Source organism: Castanea sativa, chromosome 1 (genome assembly GCF_040712315.1).
Source record: "Castanea sativa cultivar Marrone di Chiusa Pesio chromosome 1, ASM4071231v1".
NCBI classification, from domain to species: Eukaryota; Viridiplantae; Streptophyta; class Magnoliopsida; order Fagales; family Fagaceae; genus Castanea; species Castanea sativa.
Window position 1 is genome coordinate 62,027,011 of NC_134013.1, and position 6,160 is coordinate 62,033,170.

The following is a 6,160-nucleotide window of genomic DNA, read 5'->3' on the forward strand; positions in this document are numbered from 1 at the left end:
GTGCCAAGTGACCATCTTCTCTTTGCAACAAATGTTTAAATTTTCATTAATTAGAATCGTTTAAGATCAATATCAGGATTAGAAGCTGCTACGGCCAGAGCAAGGCATCCTCCAAATCCAATGTCCAAACCAACATTTTGGCTCACCCTTATATTAGATCAGTTTAACTTTGAAAAATAGACAGGCTATCAATTTGAATGAATTTTTTTAATTGGGAACCATCAATGGTTGGCTTTTGATTTTATTGGCTTAACCTAAAGAAAACTTTTTTTTTTTTTACAATACTATTGTTTTCTAATTACTTGATTGGGTTTGTTTGCTTGTTGCACTTCTCAATTTAATATGGGTGTGGCCTATCCTTGTGTCCAAACATGTTTCAAAAATAGTACTATTAAAAAGCTACTTTCGGGTCTTCAACAATCAAACTTCCATAACTGACAATTTGACAATACTAAAAACTAAAAGTTTATTTGTCACTTTGTAAGAGGTGCTTCCGTTGTGAACTCGTCTAGTAATCATTCCAAATTGAACTGGCCCGTAAAATTATGCATGAATGGATTTCTCTTTGTGGTGTATAGCATATTTTAGTTGGATATTCAATTTTTTTTTTTTTTTGAATGAGTTGGAAATTCAATGTAGTTTGTATAGTGTCTGCTATTTTAATAAAATCTCCTTGATTCTAATTTTGAATTTGGTGTGTGTGTCTATATATACACCAAATTTAATAATTTTCTTTTTAAAGTATGCTGATTGAGATCATTTTTCCCTGTAGTCTTTAATACTTTTTCTCTCATGGACCATAGTTAGATACTTTTTCTCTCATTGGACAGTATTTGCCTTTTTGAAATTGAGGTGTTGAGTTGCTAAGGCTCGATTAGAGTGATTACAGGGGGAATAGAAAATTATGAAGAGAAAGTGAGAAGAAAATGCATGGTATTTGTGGTTGTTTAATTAAGGCTGAAAAACTTTCGGTAGAGCTAAGAGTTTTCTCTTTAGACGACCAAAACACAATTTTCCCAAATGGGTGCGAAAAAAGTGCAAAAGTATTCCACAAAAATACCCACGTTAGAAGCTTCTGTACACGTTGAACACATGTTGCCTTTGTCTTATATTTTTTTTGGATGGCTGTTTCTATTTGTTTTTGGCTTAACTGCAACCGGGCGTTGCTTGTTTAGTTGTATTTTGGATTTTCATACGTTTTGTTTGTTTTTGGTTTCCTCTCTCTCTCTCTCTCTCTCTTCCTTTCCCCTCTAACTGGGCGCTGCTTGTATTTTGAATTTTCGTTCGTTTCTTTTTTCTTTTTTTTTGGGCTTTCTTCTCTTTTTTCTTCTTCTTTTTTAATATGTTATTTTAACCAATTTAAATAATCACATATTTATATATATATATATATATATATATATTTTTTTTTTTTATATATATATTTTAACCAATTTAAATAATCACATATTTATATATATATATATATATAAATAAATAGATAGGAAGAAGTTAAAATAATAATTGTATTGTGTCACTTTTATAATGTGTCAAATTATTTCATAAAGTATATTTTAATACTTAAAAAAAATAGTTTCTTGTATATTATGTGTAAGCGCACAATTGTACCCGGACCCAAAAACAAGTGTTGAGCTCAGGCCCAATAAGCCTTATGCAATAAAATTTGTAGAGTATGGATTTGAAATCTAGGTTCGGGATGTTAGAAGTTTGATTAACAGGCTAGAGTGCCACTATTGGTGCAAATGATAAACGAATATGACAAAGAGACCTCTTCAGACGTAAGCTGAAGACGAGTTGTATAAATATTCTTTTTCTATGCCAAAGTTTACAATCCTTAGTTCCTCTCTTTCTCAGCAGAAGGTGCAGATCCCTCCTCTCTTTCCTCTCTCTTCTCCTTATATACTTCTTCTTCTTCTTCACTGGTTTATCCACGTGTCGTACAAATCGTTCCTTTGGATATTTGTCCCATCCACCGCCTTCTTGAAGCCTTCAAACAATAGCAGGAAGGCTGAATTCTACTGTTCATAGGTCACTTCCCCATTAATGCGGTCAGGAAAGTAGATGCAGGATTTTTAATGTGGAGGTAGCAGCCTTTTCTTTAGATATTCCTCACATATCCTTGCTTCTAAAGGGTGCTTGGATCACCCCCTTGCCCATCAGTTTTTTCAGAATTCTGCCTCTAACCCATTTAGCAAGCCCCAGGGTCATTAATGGGCCTGTCCGAGGAAACATTCCTCCTCGGACCTTTACAGTGCGGACTGGCTTGTGGGCCTAGAGGCCCTGATCAAAACAAACTAGTACCAGTCAATCAGGCTCAAAGCCCAGATGTTTATTCAAGAGTTTTTACCCCCCACATTATGTATGCACGGATTTATCTCTTCTTCAATTGTTTGATAATTTTCATTTTAGAAACTTCTACTGTTTTCAACAAATATATCCAAGGTTCAAATCTCTTCAATCCAACCATCGAATTATAAAATAAAATAAAAACCGTAATAGTTATATTAATATTTATTTAGAGTCTTAGACTGATATGAAATTATATATTAATATTTTCCCCCCTCTATGAATGACTACGTACTTACCTGGAAATTTTCCTTTTAAAATTTAAAAAAAAAAAAACCCTACTTAGCAATTTGTGTTGTATAGAAAACTGAAGTAATATGTAGATATGGGCAATATGTTAATACTTGGAGTATTGCCAACATTTACTCAATATGTTTGAAGCTATGTTGATCGAACCATCAGTATTAACAATTGGATGATAAATAATAGAGAAATGATATGTTCATAACATTTTCACAACATTTTTATAACAAATCGTAACTGACAGGTTGTTACTAGTTGTTATTGTTATGGCAAAAAAGTAATTTTAGTGTTAGGTTCAAATTTGAACAAATAACAACTAACCACGTATGATTTATTGTGAAAGTGTTGTAAGAATGTTGTGGACGTAACATCTCTCTAAATAATATTAACACTGGATGGATGCAACAAAGACATTAAAGATTGATTAATATCTTTTACATCTTCAATTGATGTACTTTGAATAGACATTCTATAAAAAAATTTCCGTTATCATTATATAGAAAATTCCTCCTTCAATTCTTATTAATTCTCCTCATAAATTATGCATATGTTATAGAATCAATTCTTTCCAACCTAATTAATAGTCACTGAATAAGAATAACATAAAATTTAACTGCGAAATTACACTATCAAGAGAAGGAACCATATGACTAAAAATTGCAAAGCTTAAACAAAATATATGCCAGCAAATGTCATTGAGTTCGAACTAATTCTACTATAATGATTTTCAAAAATAGTTTTAGAGAAGTAAACTATTTGGCACAACATTCCACATAACACACAAACCATGCATTATTGTTGTACCACTCCTTGCACATAATTTAATCAAAGAACTACCCACAACACTCAAACCCATAAATAAAATCCTTTCATAGGCAAAGTTGCCCAAACTTATATATATTCAGACCACCACAAGCCTTAACTACACTATTCGTACGGTTCACTAGGTTTCGCGTGTAGTATAAAACACCTACAAAAAAAAATCTCAAATTACACCATTGAAGATCATTTGGGTAAAGTTTCTCATGCAGTAAAGTTAAAAGAGTTGGATTGAGTACGGTCCAATTGAGGTTAGATGACAAACTCCACCTCCAAATTGTTATAAGTAAATTGGGCTATTAAAGCTATATATTGAGTATATATGTGGAGTAGGCATAATAATAATAAGAGATGATTTTGGTCATGATGGGACTGACGAACTCTCCTTTCCTGGACGACCTCATCAAACACACTCGTCCACCGTGGCGCAACACGGACGAAGGCAAGCAAATCATTAATAGGGGGAGTCAATGCTTTATACAGTAACCAATTAGCTGTCAGACCATTGGAGGAACATCAAAGCCTGCGTTAATAAGCCCTGGGGTGTTACGTAAAGAGCACTAAAGCCACAATTAAGGCCCCAACGGCTAGAAACTATGAACCTATATATACACGCCAATCAAAGGCAAACGAGGTACAAAATATTGACCCTAAAAATACTCTTAGACATATAACTCTGATATTTAGAACTTTCTTATTTCTCTGAAAAGGCTTCTACATATTAACTTTGGCATCGAAGGCATTGTGGTAGGCACCACACCGGTGACCACCCTAGGAAACCCTTTGTTCTACATTCGTAGGGATAGTGATGAGGATTCGACACCATCTAGACGAACCTACAGGATCGACGATTCATGAATCATCAGGTCATATAATTGTGGGGTCCACACGAAGGCAACTAAGGGTCCCAATTTTAGTAGCCTTATTTCCCCCGAAGGAGAGACGCTCAAGTACGGAATTCAGTTAGCATTCCCGGCCACCAATAACGAAGATGAATATGAGGGAGTACTGACGGGTTTAAGGGTTGGGAAGGTGCTAGGAATAAAAAATTTACTCCTCCAGAGTGATTCCAAGCTCGTCGTGGGTCAAATAAAGGGGGAGTTCGAAGCGGAAGAGGAAAGGATGCAAAAGTACTTGAAGTTGACGAAACTTCTGACATAGGAGTTCGATCAAGTAGAGTTCGCACAAATCCCAGAAGCTAGAATATGGGGGTAGATGAGTTGGAAAGCAGTCATCATCAAAAGCAGGGCCAATATATACAAATTTGAAGATTGAAGTTCAGAAACATCCCAACATCTAAGAGGTCCTTACCTTCGCAATCCAAAGTGGGAACAGCTGGATAATCCCGATCCTATCCTTCCTTTAGGATGGACGGCTCCCACAAAACGCTGAAGAATCCAGGAAAGTAAGGAAGAGGACAACTCGGTTCCTAAATGGCTCCTTATACAAAAGAGGCTTCTCCATGCCTTACCTGAAGTGTGTCAACGAAGAGGAAGAAAAATACATTCTGGAAGAGATCCACGAAGGAATCTGTGGAGACCATGCAGGTCCAAAATCTCTCGTCAGCAAAATTATCCAAACGGGTTACTTTTGACCTACTCTGCAGTAGGACGCAAAGAAGTTCGTCAAGAAATGCAACAAATGCCAGAGGTTTGGAAACGTCCAGCGCATCCCATCTATAGAACTGACAACAATATCCTCCCTGTGGCCATTTGCTCAATGGGGATTTGACATCATCGGCCCATTACCTTAAGGTAAAAGACAGGTAAAAATTTTACTGGTTGCCATTGATTATTTCACAAAATGGGTCAAAGCAGAGGCACTATCAACCATAACGGAGGCGAAGGTCTAGAACTTTGTATGGAAGAACATAGTTTGCCAATTCGGGATCCCATGGATGATCATATCAGACAATGAGCGGCAATTTGATAATCAAGGTTTCAGGGAATTTTGTTCAAGACTAGGAATCAAGAACCAGTTCTCATCCCCTGGTCACCCCCAAGCCAATGGCCAGATAGAAGTGACAAACAGGACCTTGCTCAAGATCATCAAGGCCCGACTGGACGAAGCAAAGGGCACATGACCGAAAGAGCTCCCTAGCGTTTTGTGGGCGTACAGGACTACAAAGAGGACCCTAGCAAGAGAGACCCCCTTCAGTCTCACCTATGGCACTAAAGCAGTAATCCCAGTCAAGGTAGGAATCACCAACTTGAGGCGAGAAGCTTTCCATAAAGGCGGCAATGAAGATCAACTAAGAATCAACATGGACTGCTTAGATGAGTTTAGAGACGGAGCATCGCTCAAGATGGCGAAGTATCAGTAGAAGATGTCTGAATACTACAATAGAAGGGTGAAGCTTAGGCGACTAAACATAGGAGATCTTGTCCTGCGAAAGGTCACACCTGCAACCAAGGACCCCACCCAAGGGAAGCTTGGCCCAACTTGGGAAGGACCTTACAGAGTCATTCATTACTCCAGGCAAGGCAGCTATCACTTGGAGACACTAGACGGGAGGAAACTACCACGACCATGGAATATCGAGCATTTAAAGCAATACTATCAGTAAATGTAATAAGACAATTGTATCCATACGTAAGCACTGAAAGAATTATTCTGCCAGTATAATGTGTGCAAAAAAAAAAATTGCCAAAGTAACAAGATTTTGCCTTAAGGGATGTAAGTTGTAGACGAATCTAGAAGTGACAAGATCCCTTCAATAGGTGTAAGTCACAAAAAATTGTCTAAGTAACAA